Source organism: Varanus komodoensis, unplaced genomic scaffold (genome assembly GCF_004798865.1).
Source record: "Varanus komodoensis strain SLA01 unplaced genomic scaffold, ASM479886v1 scaffold12, whole genome shotgun sequence".
In the NCBI taxonomy this organism is placed as follows: Eukaryota; Metazoa; Chordata; class Lepidosauria; order Squamata; family Varanidae; genus Varanus; species Varanus komodoensis.
In genome coordinates, this window is record NW_025335349.1 from 21,458,522 (window position 1) to 21,480,404 (window position 21,883).

The window sequence follows — 21,883 nt, forward strand, 5'->3', positions numbered from 1 at the left end:
TGTGGGGAGAAAACATCAATGTGGACAAGCATTTCTTCTTGATTTCTCCTAGAGTTTTTTTTTTTTTTTAAGTTGGAGGAAAAAATTCTTCCCCAATTTTATTCTGTTTCCCAGCACACCAACACTTTCTCATGTCCTCCCCTACCTCAGAGTCACATCTCTGGCAACTGGCCCTTATAATGAGGCACAGAATAAAGCTTTGGAGCAGTTTTCTCCTTTTTCCAGTTTTTTCAGGGCGTTCACGACTCTAGTCTTGCACACACATAACATATTGCATGAGCTACAGACCGTGTTGCCTGAATTACCTTGGAAGGCTTTTCTCCCATTTTTAAAAAAATATATCCAATTTTTCTTCATGAATTAATTTCCTTCCTCCTCTTGCCTTTGTTAGCATGATTGCACTGCCAAAGAGCAATAGTATGCTGTGTCAGATATTAATCCAGAAGTTTTTCTTTTTAAGGCCATGACTAGGTGGGTGACAGATGAACAGAATAACCTAATACATACAAATATGGAATGTTCTGCTGATAAGGCGTTCTGTAGGAAATGATACAACACATGATAAAACTATGCAAGCCAATATTGCCACAATTTGCAATCACAGTATAAATCGCTATAGATTAACCACAACATCCAAACATACAATATGCAAATGTACTTTTGCATCTTCTACATTCATTAAATTGATGTGCAAGTTATTTTAATTATGCTTGACCAGAACAGGGAAGAGAGTTGCGGCCTTCGGGTATATTTGCACAGCAATCCCCAGTGCTGAATAAGATGCCCAGCCATTGACCAGCTTTATCTAGATGCATGATGGCATGATAAATACGCTAGATGCATGCCACACAAGAAAACTAGACAGTTCAACTCCGGAATCCTACCTAAATGGCAGTTTTCAAGTCTCTTATTCGAGAAACGGATCAGCTCATCCAACACTCTGTTTGGGAGAATTTGTGTCAAATTGACATTCCAATTTCAGCAGCGTACATAAAATTCTGCACATTTATTTAGCACCGTAACAGATTTTACATAACTCTTGCAGTTACTGACTCAATTCATTTCCCTTCCAAGCAAAAGACGGATTAATCTGAAATGAACTAAGACAGGCAACCAGAAATAATGTTACTACAGCCAGTAAACATTTCCTAAACTGCTGTATCAGTAAAGCTGCTTAAAAACCTCACTACCCTTATATTCTACATCTGCTCAATAATTACTACCTCTCAAAGCTCAGATTATGAATATGCATGGAGTTCACTGGCACAACCCTATGGGGCACCAAGTAAGGGAACAATTCTAAAAAACGGCTTTCCAGTCCCGCCTTTTAGGGATGCCTATTCATAGTGTATTGTCTACCAAAGCAACTGGCAGCTTGCAAATAATTTTTGGGAATGTTCTCAGGAACAGGCTCAATTCCTACAGGAACTGCGTGGGCAGAGCAATCTTATAGCCTCAAGAGGGCCACAGGATTTGGGGGATCTGCAAAGTCAAGGTCAGAAAGCAGCTCCAACCTCAGATTTAGGGACCTGCACTCACAGCATCCTCTCCCGCCCTTGCTGCTGGCGTGACCCCAGAGAAGGGGGCTGGGGCTGGGGCTGGGGCTAGGGAGGGAAGGAGACTGCTGTCCCAAATAGGATGCACCCTCAAGTCACCTCAGTCTCCTTCCCTCCTGCTTTCAAGCACAGCAGTAAGATGGCAACATTAGCTACATAGTTGAGTTGCAGGGCAGGAAGAGCCGGGAGGCAACCTTCACCTTGACTGGAAGGATGCCCAAATCTTCTGAATTCGGAGGGTTCTGGGTATCCTCCCTGGACTGTACCCTTCATGTTTTGTTTTAATTTTCTTTTTCAGTCCTGTGAGCCAGCCAGCTTGCTGGCCCACGCAGTTCCCACTTGACTCATCCTACTAAACTCATCCTGATAGAATACTAAAATAACTAAACTCAACTTAGCAAAACTTGAAACAAAGCTTTGAAGTAGTTTGCAGGCCTGAGTGATTAGGAAATCTGGTTAGTGCTGCTGTCAGCATATTGTTAAATCATGGTAAAACTCAAACAAGCGAATATGTGAATCTAGGATTGTGACTGCAGCAGGTCAAGAAATAGGGAACCAGAGACTTTGGTAATAAAATAGCAGAGAAAAGGTAGGGTTATAGTGCTTCGGAAAAGACTGAAGTTGTAGATTTTGGAGCATAAGGGAAAGCCTTTTGAAAAAAGAGGGAAGAAACAAAGCAGGGCTTGACCCACTTCCAACAGAAAAGAATTTAAAATGTGCTTAAATACAAAATCTAAAATGTGATTGAATTTGAACTTTGGCCACAGCCATCAATGTGGACGGTGTTAAAGGAGATCAGAAAAATTCATGGGGTGGGGGAGTTATCAGTGGCTACTACTCATGCTAGCATTACTTCCAGGATTAGAGGCCACAAGCCTCTGAATACGAGCTGCAGCGGAACATGAGTGGGTGGGTATTCCTGTACTTATGTCTTGCTGTGGACTTCCTATTTGGTTGGCCATAATGAGAATGGAATGCCGGACCAGCTAGGTGTTTGGTCAGATCCAGCTTGGCTCTTTGCATATTATTCCTGCAAAAGGATCTGCCCAACATGTGGCTAGTTGGGAAACAATTTCCAGTCAGGATTTTGCTTAGTCTTCAGTGTTGTGCAAACACACTGCAACCGTCTGTCTCATATGGCATTTGGCTTTTGTTCCGGGCAACCAGTAGTATATGTGCTCAGAGGAATGATGCTTGCACAAAGAAAGAGCTTCCTCTGAGGAGTTTCCATGCACTGGTTTATGACATTAGTGTTTATTAAGGTTGCTTCAGTGCAAAATGTCAGGAGAAAATTAGTTTTGTTAGCAACACATGGAGTTTAGTAGACTCTTTGGGGAGACTCCAAGCCACCTGCCTAGTTTTTATAACAAAAAGACAAAACACAGGGGAAATTACTCATTATGACTTACCCTTTGGATCCAGAAATGCCAGTATCATGTATTAATCACCTGTTTAAAGACATCTCAACTCATAATTGTTGGGTTGTGTATTCGTTTGTTTTGATTAAACTTCCCAATCTGACTAAGTTGCTCTGGCTCCCAACAGCTGTTTGAAGTATTTCATGAAACTTTCCTGGCAAACTTGATCCACCCAGTTAATCAGGGGTCTAATCTATTCCTGCTATATTGAACGGGAAAGCGAAACCAGCAAATTCTTAAAGTAACTGGGCTCCTTCTACTCTAGCAACTTTGCAAAGGGCACAGAAAATAACCTGGCATTTCCTACAGAACAAGATTTGTTTGCTTAGTATATGTGTGTTTGTGCATACCACTACAAGAGCGCTAGGGCAGATTTCTTTCCTACTCTTGTGATTTTATTGCTGTACATCCTGTGTGTATACCTCCCTCTTTTAAAGCATTTCAGGGGTGGTTAACTGGACCACAAGGATAAATCCCCCCTTCTCCCCTCCCCTGGGTTCTTTCTCCTACTAGTTGGCATTATCTTAACAAAGGAATTAACACTCTTGTATTGCAAATTTGCAACAATTACTTCTTATTCCTAATGCCCTTTTGAAAAACAAGCCTAATTCCTACTAAGCTAGTGGGGTATATTTAACCTTTTTGATTACTTACAGTGAGCTCAATATTTTACTGATGCATTTGGGGGTTGTTTTGTTTTCTGTTCTGAGCCCCCTATTTCCCCAGTGCATCTCTCCTGTTTTCTCTTCAAGAGCCTCTTGACTTCAAGAGTCCAATGAGAACTTAAGAAGTTAACACTGCGTACCCACTAGCTTCATTTTTATGAAATATGGTACAAATACACTGCTTAATGTTAAATAGAAATCACTGCAAATCAATCATCAATTTTATTTCCACATAAGACTTTAGAATACATCCCCAAGATGGGCAACAGTATTTCCAACTTTCATGTACAGTCCAAATACTCTTCAAAGAGGAAGGACCAGAGCATAATATTAGTACAACTGCTTTGTATGGATTCATTTCCTGGCACCATTAGGTAAAATTTGTGTGTGTGTGTGGGGGGGGGGGATCCTGCCTCAGATCTTGGAGACAAGCTGACCATTAATGTCAACAATACTGAATTAGATAATCTAACTTGGTATATGGCACTTTTGTGTGTTCCTAAACACAATATATAGTTCACTTGAATTTGCATTGTCAAGAGGAGATGGACACCCATGGCAGGGATCTAAATCGTCACAATTGCTTCATGGGAGAGAGTTATCCATTCATGCTCTCTATCAATAACTGTTTTGATATAGACCATGTGCCCCCAAACATTCTCCTCAAATTATCCAAACACATTCTTGGACCTTTGGAATCTTGTAGTATTCTTGGACCTTTGGAATCCCATGACAGTGTGGAACCAACCACAGAAAAGTTCTTTCTACATATTATTAATCATTTTGCAGCTCCAGTTCTTGAGGTGTTCACCATTTATCTTGGGAGAAACTCACATTGCTTAATATCGCCTACCTATGTCTATGGGGATGAAACTACCTTTGCATTCCTGGCTCATTTTTTCCATCATTCTTAAAGCTGACTGTCCAATTTAACTGCAGGACCAAAAATAGATAAATAAATAAAATGTCTCCAAATAAAGCAGAAACTCTGCCATTTCATTATCATCTTCACCATACACGCAAAACATTACTATGGTACCACGACTCAGCATGGAAAGCTCACAATGCTATCAGATCAAACATATACAAAATTCTTTCAAAAGGTTCGCTGCAAAAGCTTCGGAAGAAAGACCGACATGACAGTAGCTCTCTTTTGCTTGAAAGAAGCTTTCTTTGTTTAAATACAACATATGCCCTGTAGCATTAACATCTTCAGATCCCAAAGGCATGAGGTTATTTTGGGACGCTGTGACTGATGGAATAATTACATTACTACAGGGTTTAAGTTATAATGTCTACATGCTTTAAATATCTTCCTGTTGCTGCTGGTGATAAACTATACAACACACCCTACAGGAGCCGACTAAAGTGAATTGTAGAGCAATATTTATGAGTTTGTTTCAAAGGTTCCTGATTTTATGCAGCATGTTCAAAGATTTGATGCTTACTTAAAGCAATACATTAAAAAAAAAACCTTCCCATAAATCATTCACCATGCACACACTCACTCAAAGGTAAGCTTTCATTAAAAGAAGAACCTCATAACTGGCAGAAATTTTGTGACTATGACCTGTTACTCAACGTACCACCCTTTAACATCCGTTTTTCAACTAGATAAATGGTTGCTCTGACCCTGAAGGCCAGAAAGCCTGATAAAACTTGAACCTTTTCCTTTGCATAAAATGTGATGGCTTTTTGACCCAGAAACGAGAACAGTCATAGGAATTAATTTGACGCTGAAACTAGCTGAAGGTGCTTTGGTTCCATAATTCAGCTACGGGAACCCAATGTAGCCCTCTCCCCCTGCAATACACACACACACACACACACACACACACACACACACACACACTGGGTTCACAGCAGATGTAGATGATGGATCTCCAGCCTGGTGACATACTCCTGCTGAGGGACTCCTCCTCCTCTGAGGAACTACAGCTCCCCAAAGATGGTGCGAGTGCTCCCAGAGATGAATGCCATTCACCATCCATGTCAGTAGACCTGGAGGAATCTGAAACACTCCTAGACACCCAGGAGTGTCAGCACCTCAAGTGGCAGGCAAATAGGACTGTTTGCATGAAGAAGTGTTCACTGATAGAGATGGACTCCTCAGGAGAAGGCAACTTGTCATGAGTACGGCTGTAGCCAGAGAAGTCTCATGTTTTGGGTGGGGTTCAAGAATGCTCCAGCTTTCCATGTCCTCCCAGCCAGTGCTGCAAACACTGCGGTTCTTCACCTCCAATGTCTTCTGCATTTTCCCTGGATCTTGCCTTGAAAATTTGCATTCTGGGTTATTGACTCTTGGACTTCTGCTTGATCTGCTCTTGGACTGCAAAATATATCTGGCCATGCTTTGACCTTTCCTTGTACTTTGATTACTTTTGTTTGCCTGCTTCTGTACTGGACTGATACTTCGGTGCTTGACCATTTGCCTGTTTTGTGATCTTGCTTTTTGGATTGCCCTATAACTAAGAGACTATTTCAGCTGAAGAAGGGCATGTGGTACCCATGGGCATTCATGTGCCTATGTACAGTTCCCTTGGTGCCTAAGTATGATATCTGGATCCAAGATCAGGGACTTGAATCTTGGTGGGTGGCTGGATAACATCCTCCCCAACAATCTGTGGGCCAGATGACATCAGGCTAGACCCAAACACTTTGACAGCGACAAACCTAATTTATATATTTCACAGGATGCTATTGTGTATTTTCAGGTTTGAGCATTTCTAACAATGTTGCTAGCAGAGGGTCAAAAATAAGGAATACAGAGAGTTGGGTAGAGGAGCAAATGAAGTAATGTAGACATTGACAAAGCATATGGTCTCCAGCCTGGTGGGCTGTGATCAACAGCAAAGCAAAAAAGAAAAAAGAAAAGAAAAACAAGGGAGGGAAAACTTTTGATCTTCAGCTTTCTTTCAGAGCTATTCGCAAAAGCTCAGAAAATCAGACAGGAACAAAAAGAAAAGCTGCCACAGACAAGACAATTTTGGAATGACTTGTCCTTTGATAGCTTCTGCACAAGACAGTGATCCAAAGCTGACTCACAAATGAGAACAGGAACACAGCACTGTTAAGAAGGAAAACTCATTCAGGTAAGACAAATTAGGGTGCTTGCATAGCTGGTAGAAGGAACATTCACACTGGCAGACCATTCTGTCTGGGAACCATGGAATTTACTTTCCAGCAAGGCAATTCATTTATACGAGGATCTAGGAGTACACATACTATAGAAAAGCTCTTCAAACTTTTCCACCTTTTAGGGATGCCTATTCATAGTGTATTGTCTACCAAAGCAACTTGCAGCTTGCAAACAATTTTGAGGAATGTTCTCAGGAACAGGCTCAATTCCTACAGGAACTGCATGGGCAGAGCAATCTTATAGCCTCAAGAGGGCCACAGGATTTGGGGGATCTGCAAAGTCAAGGTCAGAAAGCAGCTCCAACCTCAGATTTAGGGACCTGCACTCACAGCATCCTCTCCCGCCCTTGCTGCTGGCGTGACCCCAGAGAAGGGGGCTGGGGCTAGGGAGGGAAGGAGACTGCTGTCCCAAATAGGATGCACCCTCAAGAAACCTCAGTCTCCCTCCCTCCTGCTTTCAAGCACAGCAGTAAGATGGCAACATTAGCTACATAGTTGAGTTGCAGGGCAGGAAGAGCCGGGAGGCAAGCCTCACCTTGACTGGAAGGACGCCCAAATCTTCTGAATTCGGAGGGTTCTGGGTATCCTCCCTGGACTGTGCCCTTCATGTTTTGTTTTTGTTTTCTTTTTCAGTCCTGTGAGCAAGCCAGCTTGCTGGCCCACGCAGCTCCCACTTGACTCATCCTACTAAACTCATCCTGATAGAATACTAAAATAACTAAACTCAACTCATCCTTCTAACTAACGACCTAGGAAAACTAGCCAGAAATGGAACAAACTGTGGATTTTAGCACGGGTATGTCAGGGGAGGCACAAGCTGGAGTTCCAGGTTCAGATGTAATCCTAACCTAACCAGGGTTGGTGTATCCCTGGCTTCTTTAGCCAGTCCCAGTCGTAGAAGCCAAGTGGAATTGAGTAAGTCATGTGTGTGAGCACACTGACATACTCACAGTAAACCTGAGTTTTAGGAAAGACTGGATTAACACTGTGTGCAACTATTAATCATCAGTCAAACCTCATTAACCATTTGAACTTAATAGTTACATTTTTATAAAAAAATGAACATTCCTGTCATGGAGGCACAATGTTTGACAGTATCATTGGCCTAAATTAAATGTAAAGCCAGAGGCAATGGTATAGCTATTCACAGAAAACATCATATGCCCACATGCACCAATCTTGAGGCCCGCTGGGCTCCCGAACACTCCAGATTCATTTCACTTCTTTAGCATTTTAAATTTGTTCTTAAACCAGGTCATGCCTATGCTGCAATGCCATCTGAATTCATGTTTTCTGATTGCCGTGTAAATCCTTTTGTTTTTGAGCTCCTATCCCAACCTCTGCCTTATAACTGGCTTAAGGGCACAATCCCGTGATTGCACAAGAGTGTGTGGGAGTCATAGGATTATCTGGTCCCGGCTCTGAAACCCTGGATCTGAACTGCTATCCTGCCCCCTCACAGCTGGCCGGCACAAACGGGACCATGCTGGATGCCTCTGCTGCGGTCACAACTGGGCCTCTGAAGGAAGACGATGGGGAGGGGGTGCCAGGAATGGGGAAGGGACAGGGCTGGGGCCAGTACTTATTCCCTCCCCATCTAGGCAGCTGAAAATAGCCATCTAGATATAAATTGGGGCAGGAGTCCCAGCGGTGGGGTGCCTCATTTGGGGCACAGGATGTAAATAAGCCTTTGAGTTTAGAAGCTTATATGCATTAAGGGCAGAGGGTAATAGGATCGTGCCGTAAGTTATTTTCCTTTGAGTCTCATCAGTTCGTCCTTTGGGAAATGAGGTTTGTGATCGGCTAGTTCTGATCACTGCATCTTAACAAAAAAGTATAGTAATGGATTAGAAAAGGGTACAGAAGGGCAATTAAAATGAAGGGGCTGGAGCAACTCCCCAGTGAGGAACAGTTACATCTGGGATTGTTTAGCATAGAAAAAGGTCAGCTGAGAGGAGACATGATAGAGGTGCTTAAAATTATGGCTGTTGTGGGGAAAGTGAATGGGGAGACATTTTCTCCCTCTCCCATAATCCTGGAACGCAGTGGGGTCTGCCCATGAAGCTGATTGGTGGGAGACTGAGGACAGATGAAAATTCTTCACACAGAACAGAGATAAACTATGGAATTCATTGCCATAGGAAGTAGTGATGGCTTTAAAAAGGGACTGGACACATTCAAGGAAAAGAAGGCTATCAATGGCCACTAGTCTTGTGGGCTATGTGCAGTTTCCATTACTGGAACAGATTGTCAGCATATACCAGTTGCTGAGGAGCTTAAGTATATGGAACTTTTGTACCCATCCAGCTTGAGGGATCCTGTGGGCAGCTGGTTTGCTACCATGTAAACATAGTACTAGACTGGATGGGCCACTGTACTGATCCAGAATGGCTTCTCTTATGTTCTTATGCCATGTCCACCTTGGCAGTCATTTTACAAATGGGGAGGATCCTTCCCCCTATTTGGCTGGCATTCTATGAGAGCACACACAACATACCCCCAAGACTCCAAATGTGGGTACTGATCTCAAAAGTTTGGGTCCTCCTGTTCTAGAACATTACAGACTGAAAGTTCAGCAGCTAAGTCTTGTACAAAAGCACTACTGCAAACTTTAACAAGAACACGGTCTTCGGCCTCACCAGATAAGATATAACATAATCCCAACGCAAGATTAGAGCCCACGTTTAATCTTTTTGTTAATCCCACATCTTTTTCATTCTCAATCTCTTTCAACTGCCCCTATCGCTTGGTGATTCAACCCTTTCTAGACTGGGACACAATCCACTTTGGAGCCTCAGCGGAAGGCTTCAAATGCACAGATATATGTAAATGAGAGGACACCAAATGTAACAGATCAGCAGGGGTGACAGGTTAGAACTAAATTCCATGCTTGCTTACTCGGATATAAACTCTACTGAGTTCAGTGGGACTTGCTCCCAAATACGTGTGCAGAGGACTGCAGCCAAAATTTGCTTTCTCTTTTTCTTGGCAGCAGTAAATTACTACCTCCCAACCTATTCATAACAGGAACAGCAACCCTGAAAGTGTGGCAAGCCATTAAGCATTATTTTCATTCTGAATTAGCAGTGAATGTTGACATTGTAAAATATAGGATGCTTGCCCCCTTTCCATTGCCTTCTGGAAAGAGGTTTTTCAAGCATGCAAGGCAAATCTCTAAAATGAAGACAAAATTTGCATAGAGGCACAAATGAAAACACTTTTAAAATTCTAGAATGCTGGAAGATAAACTAGTATGCATAGCAGTTTTGCAAACTAATTCAGCTACGGCTTTTTTTCAGTGATGAACTGCAGGGACTAGCTGACATTTTAGGAATTAAAGGAATGCAACCTTCAAGAACAGAACCACCATCTCCCTATATGGACTGAGGGTGAGGAAGAGTGAAAGTTTCCTTCCAAGAGGAGAAGGCTTGCCAACATAGGCTAAGGGCAGTTCAGAGGCAGAACAAACAGGATGGTTTTTAACTCAGGCAATTATTGGGTATAAATGATATATAATGATATACTCAGTTATTAGTAACTGAACAACTCTGATTACAGAATTGTCAGCCAACATTTCACAAGATGGCCTGACCTGTGGAGAGCAGAAGCGACACTAACAATATTTATTATTTATTTATTAGCACATTTGTAAACCGTTCGCACTAGCCAAATAGCTCTCTGAATGGTTTACAATAAAAATTAACAAAAACCAAATAGAACAGTACAACTCATATACATATTAAATATAAACCATAGTGTGTCAATCTAAAGCCAAAATAAAATACATAATTAATAACAATAAACAATAACAATCTATTTTGTATCCTGCCTTTTTTCCTCCAAGAAACTTAAGATGACTTATATAATCTTCCCGCACATTTTGTACTTCCAACACCCCTGTGAAATTGGTTAGGCTGATTGTCAGTGACCAGCCCAAAGTCCTCCAGTGGGCTCTATAGCAAAGTGGAGACTAGAACCTGGAACTCCTGACTCCCAGCTGAATGCTCTAACTACCATGCCACAGTGGCTGCTTGTCATTTCTGTTAAAACTCCTCCAAACAAAGCCAGTGTTGTTTCTCTGCAGAGCCAGTCTACCATGGAAGTTGTGGTCCTACCCATCTGGAAGGTGCCCAGCTGAGGAGGGCTGCCATACACCTTGGCAAGTTCTGCTGCGGTGCCAACAGATTTTCTAGAGCCCTGCATCTGCTTATATTTTCCCCACCCTTCCTCAAAGGAACCACATGTATCTTCTTCCCTACTGTGTATTTACTTGCAACCAGACCCTGAGATAGGTTAGCCCAAGAAACTGATCCAAGGTCACCCAACCACTATTGCCATGCTGTGTTGGTGCAAATAAAAAGTTTATTATGAGATGGTGCAGGGAGAAAGGAGATGTTGTGGCATAGACCTCCCCATTCTTATTAAGAATCATCGCACTGAGCCACACAATAAGCAACAATTCTTAACTAATTACCTTGAGGCACTTTGAGTGAATGTCTAGTTAACATACTGCAATCATTACAGCAAAAACAGATGGACACAGATGGCATTCATTCCACCTACTGCCAAAAAAAAATTAAAATGCAGAATCCCATATGCAATGGTGACCAAACAGAGAAATAACATTTTGATGGAGACCAGTAGATAGTGGCATGGGCCAATGCAATGGCCTTTCATTTGATTTTATACTGTAGTTTTACTGGTTGGTTACCATTTGCTGGGCTTTCTTAATTTGGAGAAATTTTTCCTCAGAAGAGAAATACTGCCAATGACTTTGAGCAAACCATTTCAAAGTCTGCTTTTAGGCCTTCACAGTGTGGAGTGGGGGAGGAAATAAGCTTAAGGGCATATATAGTATATATGTATCCAACTCTCTTGGGTACTTTGGTCAAGGCCAAAAAGTAAAACAATGAAATCTAAATAAACGAATTAATTATGTGTTTATGTCTCTGTCAGTACACATCAGGTGTGATGGGATCTTCAGGTGAGGGAACCTCAGTTTGCACCATCATTTGGGAGGTTTATCTGGTCAGTCAGGATGTTTCCCTGCCATTTTCTCAGGCAAGGAAGGTGTTCCTCTGGAGATACACCATTATGTCAAGCCCAGTAATCCTTTGAAACCCATTTCAAAAGTCAAGCTCTGGTCATAAGAACATAAATGGATGCCTACTGAATCAGGCCAAAGGCTTATCCAACCTGAGTTCCCTTTGCACAGTGCTAACCGGCTGCCAGTGGGAAGACACAAGTAGCCACATGAGTCCAACATCAATTCCAAATAATTACTATATAAAGCACTACTGTCTCCAATAGGCATGAATCTACCACACTATCAAAGCCTCACTACCCTTGAGCAGCTTCCCACAATAAAAACTAGAAGATGGTGTCTAAAGCTTCCTGCATTTTACTTTCTCTCCAGAATAACACAGAAAAGAATAAAAGGAATGTGTGGATGTGAGGAGTACCTGTTTCAGATGCATGAATGAGAAGATTGGAAGAGTTAAGAGTAAAATCCGTGGTTTGCTCAACTTCCAACTTTTGCAGTGTCGTTTTTGGCTCATACCTAGTCTTCAACATGTAACCAGGTTTTCATTGCCCATAAATGCATTTGCCCATATTGATCTCTTCCCAGCCTACAAAATGTATAGCAGGGATAAGAGAGTTTTCTCACGTAACTATACAGATGGGAACATGGATTCGAGGAACCCAAAAGTAGAACACTAGAACTTTATATGCATTGTCTTCCCCACGGCGCTAAATCTCTTTCAAAAAAACAAGTTTTCATCTGCCTCAAAACTCTCCCACAGTTTCTCCAACTTCAGATTTCCTCTGCTAGATGCTTTCTGTCACCCTCATCCTTTTATTTACCACAAAATATTAAAGTATTTCATTTTCTAAGTAGAACTTTCCATTTGGAAATTAAGTGCCACAGAGCTTTCTTTACTAGCCGAAGAGACTGGATGGCTATATTTCATGGCTGCTTATAAACAATAACGCCTGAGTTTTCCTTTTGCCCAGCTTGTGTGCCTTAGCCATCCGTCAGCCATCCATTTGCTTTGTTTGGCTGCTCCTCAGATGTGACTACATGAATTGGAATGCAGTGTTCTTATCCATTCCCTAAACCATCAAAGTTAGGATTTAAACTTCGTCTGCATTTTCTTTTCCATTTCATCAGCCTTAATTAAAGGCAGCCAGTGCAGGCAGATGTGTGACATGAAGAAAAGGACAGAGGAAATCAAGGCCTTGAAAGGTCCTTCCTCCAATAGATGTGCAAGCAATTTCTTGGAGAATGAACAGTCAGCTGATAGAGCTCTAACAAATTAAGACTGGGGAAACTAGTAATCTTTAAATACTAACTTGGCTCACTTCTACAAATCACTGAAAGTAAAACCATTTTAGAACATCCTGAAGACTCTTGTAATGTCTTTCCAAGAGTCCATCCCAGGGAACAAGAGAAAAATGATGAGATAGGCCTGCATAGCAGAGAAATGGCCGTTCTGTAACTCTTACTTTGAATCCTCATTGAAAGCACCTTCCAATTTAATTGCATATATACTCCACTGTTAAACAGCAAGGACATGGAAAAAGGTGTTCTCCATGACCACATTCTGACTATGGAACTTAGCTTTTCATAAGAAAGTGGATACCATCCAGAAACAGAGGAGACCCTCCTTATTGCAGTGAACTGACAGAATTAAGAATTAAGATTTTAATGATCTGGGATGTTAGCTAATAGTCTGATCTGTTTCACCATTGTACATTCTGAGCAAAACATTTTGTATTTTATTTAAAATATTCATAAACCTGACTTCATCCAGTGGCTTCTGGAAGGGTGCACAGTAGACATACCTTTGCCTAGGCAAAATAGAAATACTATGGTATAATACAAGATCATTTGTAACAATTACACATTGAAGGGGCAACAAAAGAATCACACAATCTACCCCCGATTAAAAAAACTGAATGCAGATTGAAGTAACTTAAACAATTTATTTTTTTTCCAGGAAAAAAATTATGATGTCGTAAAATGGTGCTGAAAATACTATATCGATGATGGTTATATGGGTGGGAGGGGATGGAGGATACCAGAAATCCAGCACGAGCTCAGAAGGTACTCTTTCCTTAACACAAGTGTAGGAAACCTGGTTGCTTCCAGAGTTTTTAGACTATAACTCCCCATAAGCCCCAACTGGCATAGTCAATAGTCATGAAATATAAAAGTTGCAGTCCTAAACATTTAGAGAGCATCAGGCAGCTTAGTGCACATGCAATGCAGTTACCCTAAATCAAGCACTGGGAAGAGGGCTTGAACTGAAGAACTGAAGGCACAGTTACACAAGCTTCTTAGGGCTCCCATCTCAAAACATACCATTGTCATGGCACTGGCGATTTTTAACTCCACGTTACAGAAGTCCAGTTGATGTTACTCCTGCTCCTGTTGCTTCTCCTTCTTTCCAAAATCTATCTAATGCAGACCACTATTCAAATGAGGAGGGAGGAAAAACCCACAAAATGCTTTACCTCCTCCCTCTGAAAAGGGGAGCGCAATGAGTTTGTGAAAGATGAAAAACGTGCCAAGCAAGCATCCACCCAAAGCACAATTTCATTCTCCTCTCAATAATTCTTCAGGAATTCCACCTCGGATCGAAGGTTTGAAAATTACCAAGCCATGTCCACAGACCATGAAAATTTATCAAGTATGTCTTATGTGACAAGAAAAGAATGCCTCACTGCCAAAATTAGATGGGCTTCGAAAGTTACTGACAATCACTGCCATACATCAACGCGAACAAACCATCATCTTTTGACACATAAGGTGTTTCAAAAGAGTGATATTTCCATGCAGAGAAACAAAAAGTTTGTCTAACTCCAGGATTAGCGACTAAAGTCCCCAAAGCATTTCAGAGGATCAACTCTATATTTCTGCAGCTGCAATCACAGACAAAAATGTACATATGAAATAAACTTTCAGCAGCATCCATATAAGCAAGTCTGGTCCAGACACCAGTATTTCTCCAACTGTGCAAAACTGTTGGGCAATGTATTGTAATAAAATTAGAAACAGCAGTAAATAGAGTTCAGGAAACTGAAGAATCTTAGAAATAGAGAAGCCAAAAAGGGGACGTGGCAAGGTTTGCAAGTAAGGATCCACTTAGAGAAAGGTAATTTGATTATACATTGAGAAAAGCAGAGGATGAGAAATTTGGGGGTTCCAAAATAGATGAAGGAAGGAAGTTAGAGAATTCCCTGGAGAATGCTTGCTTGCTTGCCTGGGTTTATATTATTTATATTGGGGCCAACTCTGGCTGTAGCCTTAATTCTTACTTAACAATTGTAGAAAGTTCAAGAGGTTCCAAAACAAACAAAGACTGAAAAACAAATAATGGATTGCAGAGATAGGTCAGGCACAGATGGAGAGCAATATCAGCAGAGACCAGAGGATGTGGCTTCCAAGTTCTATGAAATTAATGACTGCCTAAAGAAAACATTGTCATTCAGATACCTACAAACTTTCTGGGCTGCCTCCTGTCCATTGAGGTTCCCTCTTCTCCACCCTGAACAGAAGAAAACCCAATGCTCTTAAGCTTACCCCAGGACCCTCCCTCCCTCCTTGTTTTTCCCTCAGGTTTTTTTTTTTAATTTTGAAAATTTACCATTGCAAATCATGGAAATATGCTGTCTGCAACAAAACTTGACTTCTATTACACAAAGAAGAAATTCAGAAGAAATTCCATGTTCATATATACAAGTGGTTCAACTATTAAAGATCTCAGTATCTCCAGGAAGATACTCCCTGAAGCAGCAATGGTCCTTGTTCATTGAAGTGAAAATAATGACTCTTCCTTGTATTTGTTCACTTGTTCTTATTTTACTTGTACATTTAAAAATACAGCTCAGAATATGATAGAATCTGAGTGTTAGCAGGTCCAACTCTGCAATATCTGAGCGCCAGTCGCTTAATGTCACACAGGTGAATGTATCACAGTAGGCAACATACAAAACATGCTAGTTTAATTGGCCATTTAACTCTTGGGTTGCATCAGCCTAGGTGGAAAAGGATACATTCTTTGCTTGCCATCTCCTCTTCCCTTCCTTGATATTAACATCCTGTAGTTAGCCATTATTTCCTGAAGGGGTAACAATGGCTTTATTTATTTATTTCTATACCACCCAATAGCCAAAATGTTAACCAACCTTAACCCACAGTTCCACCTGTTGGATACAACTGATTGTTGTTATTAGTCACGAAGTCGTGTCTGACCCATCGCGACCCCATGGACAACATGCCTCCTTAAATATTTACCATTTACTTCAATTGGGATCTCCATGGCAAGGGAGGGCGGAGGCCAGAGGAAGGATCGAGAAGGTGCATGCAGCCTTCCCCCTCATTCCCATCTCCTGAACTATAGTCAGTAAAGGGCTTCCAACACCAGATCATTCTAGTTGAAAATGTCATGTACCTGACTGGTCTCCTCTTGGTGCTTGATTATAATGGTATAGTCTATTATACCACATAACTCATCATAGCTCATTACCTAAGCAAATAATGGTTAGATCAGGGTTGGGGAACTTCAGGCCCAGGGGCCACATGCAGCCCTCCAAGGCCACGCTCCCTTTCCCTCCTGCTGGTCCAAGCCCATTCCCCCACTCGCAGATCATTTGAAAGTTCTCCAGTATTCGTGCAGTTTTTCCACTATACTGAAAGGTTTAGTTACTGAAAATAAGAGATGTATGCTAAAATATTATTCATGTATGTATGTTGGCGCCGTTCCTTTTGGAACTGGCTCCACCCTCAAACTGTCACTGGAATAAAACCCTCAAAAGCTTCCCCAGAATTGAATTCTGCTCTTAGACTGAAAGCAATTTCCCATCCCTGGAGAAGAAGATAATGGCAATAATGCTAACAGCAGTACTGATAATACTGGCACAGAATGTTTCTCAGTAATCCTATCAACAATGCCATATGATCGTTCGGTATACTTGCCATACCACTGATCAGGAATGGGATGGTGGTGAAGAAGGGAGGATCTGAACTCCATAAATTTCATAGGTAAACTACATTTGGACTTGGGACAATCCAGTGAGCAGCTCATACTCTGAACCATACTCTGAAGAAATATGTTTGCGCAATTCCCTCTGCCGTATAAGAAAGAAAATATTTGCTTCACAAGGTACGGCTTTCCCTCTAGAAATGCTGTTAGGATAAAGCGCAGTGAAGGTATTCACAAGAAGGTATCTCATCCCATGCACATCCCGACACCAGGTACAAGGCACGCATGCCAGCAACAAAAAGGGGCTTATCTGAAACAAGGCACCACATTTTCATATCTGCAAGGTTAACGAAGAGGCAGCACAACTGAACAGGCATAATTTCCCAGCCATTTATGACACGCTTGTGTTTCATTTCCATCTAAATCTCACCTTACCAGGACAAGAAACAAGCAAACAATTTTCCGTTCTACCCAGTAAATTGCAGCCTGCAGTACAAGTGGATTGTAAATTCTATATGCATCAAGCTGCTAGGACTCACAGTGACTTTCCAGTTCGTCTCCCCCTTTCCTTTTTGGTATGTGATCTAAGAATGTTCTCAAAATTCAGGCAGTGGGGAGATGCTCACCCTGTTCTAAAACCAAACCAAAACAACCACCTCTGACAAAACAACAGAAATTACTTTTGCAAGTACTTAATAAGAGCTGCATTTTTGCCCAGATTCCAAATCAATATATCAGCTGTTAAGAACTATGTACACAATATAATGGACAATTACCGATGGTTATGTCCTGTTTATTTCAATAGAACTCAGATGTGCATCTCAGCATGTAGACTATTGGTTGGAATCAACTATGACATTACCTCAACAAAAATGAATATTTGTTGTTGAATGCTATTTCCATGAACATAAAAGTCATATTTGACCATAAAATAATAGAACAAAATACTATTTTTAAGTCTTTGCAATTTTACAGAGTACCCTTTCTCAAGTCGTAAAACCTTAAATCACCATCTATAAGTGGAGACTGCACTTTTCAAAAGAAATGTTCACTTTCTGGTCAACCATGCTTGCGTGTAGAGGTCCTAAACAATTTCCAATTTCTCCAGGTAGGATGGGGAAATATGCTGCCACATTCTAGGCTGCCAATCAGGGCTGACCAACAGTTCTCTAACATTTTATGCAGACCATTTTAAAACATTGAGGGTCTTCTTGGCAGATCACATCATAAACCTACATGATACTGTTGTTCTACAAATGAAAACACATGTGTAAAACACAGAAACATAGCGAGTCAGGAGGGGTCTCCCGGGCCATCTAGTCTGACCCCCAGCTCCAGTCGGCTCCGCTCATGACATGCCCATCATGTGCAACATGTTTTAACAGCATATTTTTTCTTTAACATGTCAATGCCATCAAAATTAATGCAGTATTATCCAGGCTAGGGCCCTTGTTAGTGCTTGGTCAAAGGGGCCTTGACCTTCATTATTAGAAAAGTATACAGCAAATGTATAGCTAGGCACAGATATTCTTGATGGTTTGGTTGTTATCCTATAGGCCGCCATTGGTCAACTAAGCAGAGTCTGAGAACCTCAGCTGTAGGTAACACTGACTACTGGTCTAACTCTGTATACAATAGCTTTCTACTTCCTATGTGCCTATCTTCCCTCTGGTAACTCTTGCAGTGTGTGAAGTGGTCTTAAAATAGATCTGATTAAATGCCTGTGAGCCTCTGCAATCATCTGGCAAAAATCAAAGAGCTGAAAAAAAAAATGCAAGACCTATATTGGAGCTCTAGTTGTGCAATTCTGACTCCACTCAAACTCGAATGTGAATGTTAGGATAGACTTTATTCAGCATGGTTCTTGACTCAGGAGAACATTCTAAAACACAATTATGAAAACTACATGCCAATTTGGGTATAAAGCTAAACCACAGTTTAATTAGTAACCCTGGATGAGCTTGCTGCTATCCCTTCTGCTTCTCTTGTGAAACTGCAAAAGAGAAACTGGATGCTTCCAATTTCCTGCTTTAAGTAGCTGCAGTTGATCCTTCTGTTCAAAACCCACTGAACAGTGTTTCATTTTAAACTATGATTGATTAGAACAAGCTATGATCAAATTATGATTTCCAGCTTTGGCTTGTTCCAATGAACCACAGTTCAAAATAACCTCTGTTGACCTGGTTTTGATATACCGACCAACTGCACCAAGAGTCAGCATTCCAGCTGTGCTGAAGAACAGATGGGGCACCCAGACTTATTTGCAGCTCTGGGCAGTGATTTGGCAATATGAGACACCAGTGACCTAATATGAGACACCAGGTGCTAATGGGGGTCCTTCCTCACAAAGGAGGTTCAACACAACAGTTGTTCTGTTTTTAGGACATGCTTGGGAGAAACAAAAACTGAAAATGCTCAAAACGGTGGCAGAAAGAACAACAAGGAAAGAATGAAAACAAACACAAGCAGGGACAGAAATCCGTTATTTGACCTTGGAAACCTATTATATTGTTACAAAGAAGAGTCTGCACAGTTCTGTCGTGTGGGTTTTTTAAAATGAAAACACACTAACATTTTACACAGACTGTGAGACCTAATTAGCAGGGCATGGAAGCCACTAAGCAAAATAAATAAATCACCTCCCTTCCAGCATGTCTATCTGTTCCCTGGTTTCCAGGAGAACTGCAGACACACTTTAAAACATGCTGCAGACAACATGAAATGTGCTTTTGGCTTGGAAATGCCAAATAATTAGATTTGCTTTCTTGCTATCAGAAGCATCTATAATGCCCAGCAACTGCACCAAGCAGCTGAGGCACTTGTCACCCTGCAAGGAGTGTGTTCTCTCTCTCTCTGCAGAATCCTCTCCTGGTTTCCTGTACACTGTGCAACAGAGGACATAGGTACAAGGAGAGCATGTGAGCAAAGCTCCTTGCATTTCTTTGATGAATGCAGGGAAGAGTCCTTGCAGATTGCATGAGCAAAGGAACCACAGAAATGGATGGTACCTCTAAGGGCATCCGATCCTACCCTTGCTGATGTAGGGTAAACTGAAGCATCCCAGAAGTGCACCTGCATGTGTTTTCTCCTCACCGGCTGCGTCATCCCTGGGCCATTCAATCTGCATTTTTATTATTGTGTTGCTTTGTATGTCTTTTGATTATTGCAATTGGATTGTTTTATCCAATGGTTTTGAGCCACTCAGAAAGTTGTTCCCCTGATCAACTGAACTGCCTGTGCCAAAATTCTCGACCTAGTGTGCTGAGGTTTCAACATGTACTGACATATTTGCTTACCTAAATGAGAAAGTAATACCACCGGGTATGCAATAGCCTGTTCAATTGTGCAAGCGATCACCTGACACTGCTGCTTCCAAGGGATGCGCATGGGCCTGTCAACCAGCCTTCCTCCACTAGGTATGCTTCCACTGTGCTGAGGCTATAGCTCCCCAGCCAGCATGCCCAATGACTGAGCTGGGAGGGGATGATGGGCATATCACTGCAGTCCCAGTACAGCTGGAGAGCACCAAGTTGGAGAAGCCTGCTATAAGGACCTGCTCCAGGTGGAAGAGAAATGATACAGAACCAATACTGGGAGAGTGGCTGTGGAGCTATGACTGGAAATAGGCTCCGGTGTCTCTAGTTCTGCCTTTAAGTGGGAGAGGGAAGAAATAAGGTGGGAGGGGAGAGCATCCAAAGCATTCCGTCAACTAAGCCCAATGTGGCTTGTCAAGCAGGCTTCTGAAGGTCCCAAAGTCCCTGGTATTTCTGTACAGGACTGCAAAAGACACCTCTCTGAAATCCCAGTCTGATTTGACACAGGTAACTTCCTAGGTTCTCTCCTGGTTAGCGCAGAACTCCATCAGCAACAGGAGAGGATGCGGTTATCAGGATTTTTCCTTCAAAGAATCTGCTAAGAGTCCACACCTGGCAATTCTAAGCTCTAGAATATCCCAAAATACTGTTTCTCACTCCCCCAGCCTCTCTTTCTCTATGGGTAAACAACACTATGGCCAATAAACTGGATGCCACCTTTGCATCTGAGGGAACGAGGGAGAAGGAAAGGAGGAACAGACAAACTCCATCTGGGAATTGACCCCTCTGCTAAGAGCATTTCCAGTGCGTTTCCCTGCTATCCTTTTCTGCCGTCCTTCACCCCAGTCTAAGGGGGCTGCCACCTTGGAATCTGAAGCCGACAACTTAAGATGCTAGTTAACAAACCTAGGCAGCAATAGACCCTCACTAAGAAGACAGACAGAACAATGTCTACTACAGTTGCCAAAGCTTCCTGAAATGGTAAAATAAGCAATCCTTCATTTTTATATACTCTTCTTTGAAAACTCCAGTTGGGCAATTTCCCAACCTAAGTCACTTTAAATTAAAAGAAAAATTACTCTGCTGTACAACACACACACATTATACACATACACAACCTTTCTTATTCATTCCAAGTGAAAGGCAGCATATGCTTTTTTTTTAAATACAAGGATTTCTCCCCCACCCCTGGCCCCCTTTAAGCAGGCCCAAATGATTTAAGAAACAAGAATCTGGCATGATTACCAAAAGTTTCCAAGAACTAATAACTTGCATGGAAAGAGTTTTGTGCTACATTAGCTGAATGATTTGCTTTCCCCATTTCCCTTTTGGTCTACTTAAAAGCAAAGAGCTTCTGACAGCAATTTGCTTGACAGCTGGGGGATTCTGGCTGAGCTGAGAAGAATGCTGCTTTACACAAAATTGCTGGGGGCAGGGGGATTAAATGAGTCTCCACCCCCCTCCAAATCCTAGCGATAAAGAAAGGGTTAAAATCAAAGAAATGTGGATGGAATGAAAAGCATCAGAGGCTTTTAGGGAATCATCCTATTTATGCATGTTTAGACAGAAAAAAGTCCTACAACTCCTAGCATTTCCCAACAAGTTTCGTAGGATATTTTTACCATTGAAACATGCATGGATCGCACCCTTATAGTGCTCAAATGTAATATTCTTAGGCTGCCACTCAATTCAAGAATTTGTAGTTCGTTGATTGCAGGTAATTGCAAGAATGTTCAATCCTGGGGGACCCACAGGGTAGCTCAGATTCCAAGCATTGCCCAGTGTGTAGAAAATGAAAGACAG

The 21,883-nt window shown here is 41.7% G+C and overlaps 1 protein-coding gene across 1 annotated transcript in view; it reads right to left on the bottom strand.

Annotated features, from left to right (window-relative positions):
• EXT1 (exostosin glycosyltransferase 1) overlaps positions 1-21,883 on the bottom strand; it is a 252,616-nt gene that overhangs the window by 167,882 nt on the left and 62,851 nt on the right. The gene's annotated exons all lie outside the window — the stretch shown is intronic.